This window comes from Narcine bancroftii, chromosome 12, assembly GCF_036971445.1.
Source record: "Narcine bancroftii isolate sNarBan1 chromosome 12, sNarBan1.hap1, whole genome shotgun sequence".
Taxonomy (NCBI): Eukaryota; Metazoa; Chordata; class Chondrichthyes; order Torpediniformes; family Narcinidae; genus Narcine; species Narcine bancroftii.
The window spans coordinates 21,544,708-21,554,556 of NC_091480.1; the positions used below are offsets into that span (position 1 = coordinate 21,544,708).

Consider the following 9,849-nt stretch of genomic DNA (forward strand, 5'->3'; position numbering starts at 1 on the left):
TGAAAACCACAGAAATTCCTTTCAATCATTAATTTTAATTCAATGTTTTTTTCAAAGAACAATTTCAAAGAACTGGAATATGTAAGTATTTCCACTAAAAATCAAATTCTGCAGCTGTCACAACCTATATGTTCTTGACCATTTTACAAGCAGATTTACTCAAATTATAAAGCGATGTGAGAAACAAAAGATGTCTTATCTTTGAAGGAAATCTGCAAATGTCTGTTCCTCATCGGTTCTGATCAGTCAGTTCTGAGCAGACCTGAGGTGTGCAGACAATTAAGGGAACTGAAAATCATTCTGAGACCACTTGAGTCCTTGTCAGCTGGGCACACACTGGCATTTACAAATGTTTTGGAGGTACATGCAACCACTTGTCTGTCCTTTTTAAATAAGGTCCAAATTGCTTGATCTGCAACAATGAAGAATAAACTAAAATTAATTGAAATTATTTTGTATTCAATTTGTACACTTTGTTTTTCTCAAGAAAGCAAGAGACCAGGAAAAAAATGAAACCTTTGCAGAGCTCAGGAGAAATAACGTACAAGAGCTTTGCACTTAAGGCACTCGCTGGAGTATGCCAACTACTGAAGCCTTGGCTGCAATCTCAACACAGGACAAAGACTGCTCCCCATTAACCATCATCTTGGGCACCTCAAAGATGGTTAGGGTACTTTGTCCCCTGATTTATTCCCTCTATACTCACAATTGTAGAGCCGTGTTCGAGTCCAATGTGATCTATAAATTTGCTAACGGCACCTCTGTTGTTGGCTGAATAATGGGAAATTATGAATCTGAGATAGGATGGAAAGCAAGAATCTGGACGTGCGGTTCCCGAACAACAAGCTTTCACTCAAGGTCAGAAAGATCAAGGAGCTTATAGTGAATTTTAGGAAGGGGAGGCTGAGTGACCACACATCTTCATTGTCGGGACGGTGGTGGACAGAGTTAGTTCTTTCATATTCCCGGGACTCCACGCATTGGAGCACTTCCGCTGGAGCCAGTACATTGAAGACTAATTGCATCATGGTGTCGTTTGGTAACTCGAATGCAAAAGGATCCTTGGCACCCTAGTCACAACCTCTTCTTGTTGCTACCTGCAGGCTGGAGCTAGAGAAGGCAAGTCCAGCACCTCTATGTTCAAGAACAGTTTTTAATACAACAACTATAAGCCTCTTGAAATTCCCATACTATCCTAATCATAAGCTAGTCAACAATCACCAAATGTTCTGCTTGCAATATTGAAACATCGCTTTTTTCTTGCACTCACTACAACTGTGAATATTTATCCACCTATCTTTTTATATTTATTATCTCTCTGCATCTTGGCATTTTGTGGTAATTTAACGTATGCTGTTGTATTTGGTGCATCTTGCACATCTGGACATTGTACTTCTGTCATTACTCATTTCTCCTTGAACATTCAGCTACCTCGTTTACATCGCAGTTGAGCCAGTCTTATTTTTCTATACATGTCATCTTGTCACTTTATCACCTCATTTTGTCTTGTGTCATCGCTACTCCTGTCATGTAGTCCCTCCTGCCCCCAGCCCAATCATAGCCCTTACCTTTTGTAAACCAGTTTGTCACAAGTGCCGAGTCATCCTGTAGGTGACTGCAAATGCTGGAATCTGGAGCCAAATACAATCTGTCGGAAAAAGCCTGCAAACAAAATTGCTCCCGAGTCATCCTGTCAGCTGACAGAAGGCTGCACCTCTGCAATGTCTTTCAGATCCGATGGAAGGTCTTCGGCTTGAAACACTGACTCCTGAAGCAGTTTATTTCTTATGTCTTATGAATGAATCAAAGTTACTGACCCAATTCGATGAGTGTGAAGGTTTCAGATTAAAAAAAAATATTCTGGAAGAAATAATATAAATCCTACCAGACTGTAACATATACAATTTTCTAAGCATTTGAATAACAAAAGAAATAGGTTTTGTATATTGATACAATATTGTCCTCTTAGCCTTGGAAAAGCTTTGAAAATCAAATGCATATTTTTCTGAGAGCATTACAATTTATCTTGTCTCAGGTGGCAAGTCACGCTTATTTAAAATGGATCTGAATATAAGCAGAAGCTACTGGGGAGAGAACAATATAATTTTCAGTCTCACAAGTGCTGGCTTGGGCTATTTGTACATCGATATATTAATGCATAACAACGCCCTATTGAATACACATCAGACCTTGCGTAAATAGTTCAAATAAATTTAAATACCTCTTTTTGAGTGATGAAATTGGTTCAGCAAAAGTTGAGAAATATTTTCATTTTAACTTGTCTGTATTTAAAAATAAGCCCAAGGAATCTATGCAAATAAGGATTCTATTTACACAGCTCCAGTAGACTTTTAATCACTTGCTACACATATTCTGTGTCTTGGAAGCTTTGCTCAGTAGTGCTTGGAAGGTAAATCTAAGGTTTCATTTTTGGGACCATATTCTGTGCTGGAATGATGCAATGCTGACCAGCAGCATCATGGTCTGGTACAGGAACACCAATACCCCTGAGTGCTCCAAAAGGTAGTGGATGCAGCCTAGGACATCACGGGCAAAACCCTCCCCACTACTGAGTACATTTACAGGGAACGCTGTTGTCGGAGGGCAGCAGCAATCATCAAAGACCAGCACCAACCAGCTCACGCTCTGTTCTCGCTGCTGCCATTGGGGAAGAGGTATAGGTGTCACAAGACACCTACCAACAGATTCAGGAACAGCTGCTACCCTTCCATCATCAGACTCCTCAGCAACAAACTCAATCAGAGACTTATTTAAGGACTCTTACTTGTGCACTTTATTAATTTTCTTTTTGTTCTCTCTGCATTGCACAGTTTTTTTAATATTTGTTTCTGTTTACAATCCTTTGTTAACATCTGTACGTTGTGTACAGTTTATTTTTTGCAAGACCAATTGGTGATAATTCTGCCACACCTGCAGGAAAATGGAATCTCAGGGTGATGTCATGTATGTACTCTGACAATAAATCTGAAATCTGGTACAGCGCTGGGGCACTGTGTTATAGAAGTGGGGCACCCTGGAAACATGATGGACTATCCTCCACCCTGACCCTGACACCTCAGTTTAAAACCACCACACTCCATCTTTTGAAGGAACCTACAATTTGCCAGCTTGGAGCAAGGCTATTCACACATGCATTTTAATAAAGCCCATTGTTTTTAATGAACAGTGTGACCTGTGGCCATCCATAATCAAGAATTGTAAAATATTGTGGCACTAGAGGATGCCATTCAGCCCATCACCTCTGTACAGGCTCCTCATGGAGCAATCCAATCAGCCCAGATGGTTATTTGGTTTGTTCTCCATATATCCTCAGCTACTTTTCTCCATTAATTATTTGACTGACTCCTAATTGAAGAATACTATTAAGCCTGTATTCTTTATCCTTTGAAGTAGTCCATTCTGAATACAAAAACCTTGTGCTGAAAGGAAACACCCAGCTCCAACCAGCTAGCTGGTGCATTGCCTGAGTATTAGAATTTATCCCTTCACTCCACAGTACCTGATCTGCTAATAATGTATTTTCAAGACAACAATTTCTTAACTTTTGTGAAATTAATTATTAACAATAGGTAAATATAAATTTCTGTTTAATTTTTATACTGATCTTCCTTAGCCATAGTGTTTGATGTTAAATAAAGCTAATAAAGTTTTCCTGAGATCGTGCTGTATGCCACCATTACCAATTAAATACCACTGTTTAGGACATAAGAAATAGGTTTACATTTTGACTTTCTTTTTTAAACGAATGAACATTTTCAATGTGCTGTGATTGAGCAATTCGTTCCACAACTCCCAGCCTGATGGATATTGGAATTATTAAGGTATTTCTAGTTCTGCTCTGATTACCACCTTTGCCATAAAATACTTTTATTCCTGCTATTTTTCATGCCTGTAAACAGGGGCACATGCTCATTTTAAAAAAAAACTAACATTAATGCACATTTCACTTTTTTTGTCCACAATTTTTAGTATTACTGAATTAAATAAATTGTATAATAGCCTGTCTAAAATGTTGTAAGGAAGTAGCCATGCATTAATAGTGGAAACAAAAAATGCAAAATGCATCAATAAATTGAAATTTAAATTCTGTTGGGACTTTTGATTTTTATAGATTCAAAGGAAAACCCAAACGTTTTATTAGGCTTGGGCATTTCCTTTTAAATTATCTATTCATTCATAAGATTAGATTTAATTGAAAATGAGCTGAGTATTTTCTCCAAACATTTATAAATCATTTTATCCCATTTAATGATTTTTAGTTTAAATAGTGTGTTTATGTTTTAGAAAAAAATGAAACATTAAGACCATTAGATAAATACAAGGTTCAATTGTAAATGAATCAATTTCTGATTTGAATCACTATTTATCCTAGCAAAATGATAATTCTAAGTGTAAGCACAGTGTACTACACTGTTAAAGATGAAGGTTCTTTTGCAGAGGCTCTCTTCCCAATCAGATAAAAATGTGCACTCACCTGGCAACCCTAAGCACAGAAGAAAACTGTAGTAGATAACGCGTACATATCCTAAGCCACATCCGTACTGCTTTCCATCGTGGGAGAGTAGAGTACTGTTGATGGTGAAAATGTGGTTGTGCTCCATGGACTTTCCTTGTCAGATGGCTCGGACTAAAGGAGAACATAGACAATGAATGCCGGCACTTGCACTGAGGTTCTGCATCCAGTCTCAACCTCTATCTTTCAGCACATGTTATGTTTATCCTTGGATTCTTCCACCTGCTGCTTGCTGCGAAGATGGCATAATTAGGAGAAAGTGCAATGGTTTAGCTGCCTCGCTCTTAAGGGAACTGCACTGAAGTATCATTAAAGTAGGTAAATTAATAAATTAAAATTTGATGATGTATAGTCACCTCATTGCATCTCTGGAGTATAATTCATCCAGTGCTGATGCAGTACCTCATTCTAACTGGTTAGCTGCTTAGTAAGCTACACAGTACAGTTATTGGAATACGGGTTGTGGTTTAAAAACAGTTCATTCATTTCCTTTGCTGCTACAAATGCTTTTATCTGAAGCACTTACCTTAAGGCAGTTGAAGCAGGCACTGAATGTTTATAAGAAAATAACCATTCTGCCTTAAAACAAGAGAAATAAAATAAATCTTTCTGAAGATTGTAGGGTGATTATGCATTGCCTACAGGAACAGTAGAGTTCTGTCAAGTGTCATTCTCAGTGTATCTTTGCCTATCCACGTGACAAATGGTTTGAGAATGGTAAGCATGAAAAATTACAGTGACGTACCACGGAGGCACATTGCAGCCTTGGGTAATAAACTCTATGGTTGTTCTCAGAATTTCTGAAAATATGGAATAGTTACAGGTATTTGCAGTATTCTTTGAGTCTGATATTACATTTAACACTGGGATAAATGCCTGAATCAATGAGATTTGAATGATTAAAACATCCTTAATTTTAAAGAGATAGTAATTTTGTCACTGTAAAAATGTGCTGTCCTCTACATGGTTTCTATCGCAATGTATGAGAGTAAATGCGTATTGGAAGGAAGGAGGCATGTATTTTAAAATATTGTGTTCTCGACTTGGACTACACCTCTGTCCCCTGTAAAGATTCAATTCCTTTCTCACAATCCCTCTGCTTCCATCACATCTGCTCCCAGAACAAGTTCTTCCATGCCAGATCATCTGAGATGTCCTTTTTCAACAAACTTGACTTCCCCTTTACTACCATCAACTCAGCCCTCACCCACAGGTCCTCCATTACTCACATATGTGCCCTGGTCTCCACGTGAAATAAGGAGATTCTCCCTGATCTTGCCTATTACTCCATTAGTTTCTGCATGCAACATATTAGCCTCTGTCATTTCTGCCACCTACTATGTGACCCCCACCATCAGACACAACTTCGCCTCTCTTCCCCTCCACCTTCTGCAGGAACCACTCCCTTTATGACTCCCTCATTCACTCCGCCTTTCCCACCAATCATTTCCCTTGGCAACTTCCCCTGTGGCCACAGGAAGAGCCTTACTTGTGCCAACACCTCCACTCTCACCACCATTCAGGGCTCCAAACTGTCCTTCCACCAATTGTGAAACTGCAGGGGTTATTTACTGCTTCTGGTGCTCTATTTGTGGTCTTCTCTACATCTGAGAAAGTGGACGCAGACTGGGAGATCGCTTCATTGAGCACCTTGGCTCTGTCCGCCGCAGAAGTGGGGTTCTCCCAGTGGCCACCCATTTCAATTCCTCACCCCATTCCCTTGCTGATATGTCTGCCCATGGTCTCATGCCCTGCCAGACTGAGACCACCTGTTAATTGGAGGGGCACATCTCATATTCCAAGTGGATGGCATTAACATTGACCTCCAGTTACCGTTAGCACCCGTCCATTCATATTTCTTCTTTCCGCTAGCTCTCTCTCTCTTTCCTTTCTGTCCACTTCCCTTCATAGAGGCACCCCTTCTCCTCCCCCCCCCCGATCAATTCTCACCTCTTCTTTCCTGTCCTATCCATGTCAAATCATCACCTTTGTCTGTTGGTCTGTGTTCCACCCCTTGCCTTTTCTTTCCTTCTCCCAGCCTTTTAATTCAGGTGCCTGCCTTTTTTTTCTTTTTCAATATTTTTATTGATATTAAAATTTCAGTTTGAAAAATATAGAGTACATAAGGATACATGCTAAAAGTAATAAAAAAAGCAAAAAATACATACATTAAGGTTAAATTGTAGCATTACATCCAAGGTACCCAGATTCTCAAACAACAGATTTAAAAAAAAATAGAAAATCTAAGCCCACTACCAAGAAAATAAGTTGTTTGAAAAAAAAAGACTAATGCCTTATTAGTCAATACCTCTAAATTCATATCAAATCAAAGATTATGGAAATAATTAAAAGTGTCTCCACAGCATTTGAAAATTTAAATTCAAATTAGATATTGTGCATCTAACCTTCTCTAAATTTAAACATGATGTGACATCATGTAGCCATTGACTATGAGTAGGCGGAGCAATGTCCCTCCATCTGAGCAACACTGCCCGCCAAGCCATAAAGCTGATCAGATGCCGTGAAGATTATGCCACTCTCTCTGACAATACCAAAGATTACCAATACCAAAGATTAGGCTTAAAGTTAACTTTAAAAAATACAGAAAAGGTTTGAAATACTTATTTCCAGAATTTCTCAAGACTGGTGTGTCCAAAACATATGAATTTGTGAAGCATCTCCATTGAAGGGCTGCTTTTTGCTCACACCTTGAAGAAGGCCTGAAATGTTGATGATGTATTTTTACTTCCAATGCGCGCTGCACAACCTGCTGAGTTCCTCCAGTATTTCCGAGTTTTCACTTCAATCACAGTGTCTGCAGACTTTGGTGTTTCACCTCTTATTATGTGGCCTCTTGACAACGGCTCTGTACACGCTGATCTTTGTGTGTTTCTTCAGGTGGTTGTTTTTCCAGATTCTTTTGTGTAGTCTTCCAAAGGCGCTATTTGCCTTGGCGAGTCTGTTGTCTATCTCTTTGTCGATCCTTGCATCAGATGAAATGGTGCAGCCGAGGTAGGTAAACTGGTTGACCTTTTTGAGTTCAGTGTGCCCGATGGAGATGTGGGGGGGGGGGGGGGGGGGCTGGTGGTCATGGTGGGGAGCTGGCTGATGGAGGACCTCAGTTTTCTTCAGGCTGACTTCCAGGCCAAACAATTTGGCAGTTTCCGCAAAACAGGACGTCATGCGTTGGGAGAGCTGGCTTTGAATGGGCAACTAATGCGGCATTGTCTGCAAAGAGTAGTTCACGGACAAGTTGCTCTTGTGTCTTGGTGTAAGCTTGCAGGTGCCTCAGATTGAAGAGACTGCCATCCGTGCGGTACCAGATGTAAACACCGTCTTCATTGTTGAGGTCTTTCCTCAACATTTATTGGAATGACTTCATCACCAACATCGAAGTACTCGAGCTGGCAGAGTCCGCAAGCATCGAATCCATGTTGCTGAAGACCCAACTGTGCAGAGTGGGTCACGTCTCCAGAATGGAGGACCATCGCCTTCCCAAGATCGTGTTCTATGGCGAGCTCTCCACTAGCCACCGAGACAGAGGTGCACCAAAGAAGAGGTACAAGGACTGCTTAAAGAAATCTCTTGGTGCCTGCCACATTGACCACCGCCAGTGGGATGATATCGCCTCAAACCGTGCATCTCGGCGCTTCACAGTTCGGCGGGCAGCAACCTCCTTTGAAGAAGACCGCAGAGCCCACCTCACTGAGAAAAGACAAAGGAGGAAAAACCCAACACCCAACCCCAACCCACCAATTTTCCCTTGCAACCGGTGCAACCGTGCCTGCCTGCCCCACATCAGACTTGTCAGTCACCAACGAGCCTGCAGCAGACGTGGACATACCCCTCCATAAATCTTCATCCGCTAAGCCAAGCCAAAGAAGAAAGAATGTGGCCTCTTGTCTGTGACAGTAATGTAGGGCTGAATCTGTATATGGTTTTTGAAACTTGCTCTTGTAATGTAAATCATCAAACTGTGTGTTATGTATGGGGTTCAGACTTTGTGTGGATACTAATATAGAACCACGGAGTTAGCCATTTTGGGGATTAAAGGGATTTTTTTTTAAAATCACTGCAGTTTTTGGTTTCCTCACAATATTTTACAATGCAAGCTTCTAAGATTTATGATTCTTTGAGCCCAGCATTTTGTTGGCATGGGTGGTAGAAGTCTCACATAGAGTATTTCATTGACTGCAATAAATCTTTAAAGTTTTTCAGGTAGCTACTCAACCAATATAGATTATAATAGTCCTGCTGTGGAATGAATTTTCTGTAATGGTAACTGGATAATGTACAGAGAAATCCCTGTATGATCTAGTAACTTCTGCTGCAGGATGGGTGAGGGGGGGGGGGGGGGGTGGGTGGGGAAAGAAAGAAAGAAAGATTTGCTTTCATTTTGTGCTTTTACATCCTTTTCAGAATCTCTCAAGGATATCTGGCTATTTTACAATGCAGGAAATGCAGCAGCCAGATCTTCCTCACACAGCAATGTGGCAACAAAATATGTTAATAACGTTGATTAAGCCAAAAATACTGTTCAGAACACGAAGGATAACTTGCCCATTCCTGGAGACAGTGCCAACCTGTTTCCAACAGAGAGCAAGAAAGCTTACAACATACAACTTTGTGTTTGCAATCCAGATTTTTGTATATTGAAAAATAGTCATAAAGAGGTCAACAAGGTGAGAATGAAAACTTAAGAACAAATACAGTTGCTTGAAATCTAAAATGAATACAAAATAGAGATCCTCAGTAGATCAGGCTACATCTGTAGGAAAAGACACAGTGATCAACTCAGGTCAAAGACTCTTCATCAAGAACATAAGAGATAGAACCCTGATCAACCTGCTCCACCATGGCTGATCTGATGGTGGGCTCATCTTCAGCTATCTGCCTTTTCCCCATATCTCTTAATTCCCCTACTATGTAAAAATCTATCGAACCTTGTCTTCAATATATTTACTGAAGTGGTCTCCACTTCTTCAATGGGTAGCAAATTCCACAGATTCACCACCCTCTGTATAAAGCAGTTCCTCCTTATCTCTGTCCTAAATCTACTACCCTGAATCTTGAGGCCCATAGTTCTGGTCTCCCACACCAATGGAAATATTTTACATATCTCAATATTGCCTTTCATAAGATCCTTTCCCATTCTTCTAAATTCTAGTGAGTACAGGCCCAATCAACCCAGTCTCTCCTCATAAGCAAGAGGGAATGAACCATTTCAATTTTATCTGCATGTTAGCCACTCAATGGAAAGTGGTTTTCACCTTAAAGAAAAGTTTAAATGTATGATTTGAATTTTATTTACTCAC

General features: G+C 40.2%; 1 pseudogene; it reads right to left on the reverse strand.

Moving 5' to 3' along the window:
- LOC138747165 (probable G-protein coupled receptor 139) overlaps positions 1 to 4,622 on the reverse strand; it is a 43,220-nt pseudogene extending 38,598 nt beyond the window's left edge.
- Between the last annotated feature and the right edge of the window lie 5,227 nt (positions 4,623 to 9,849).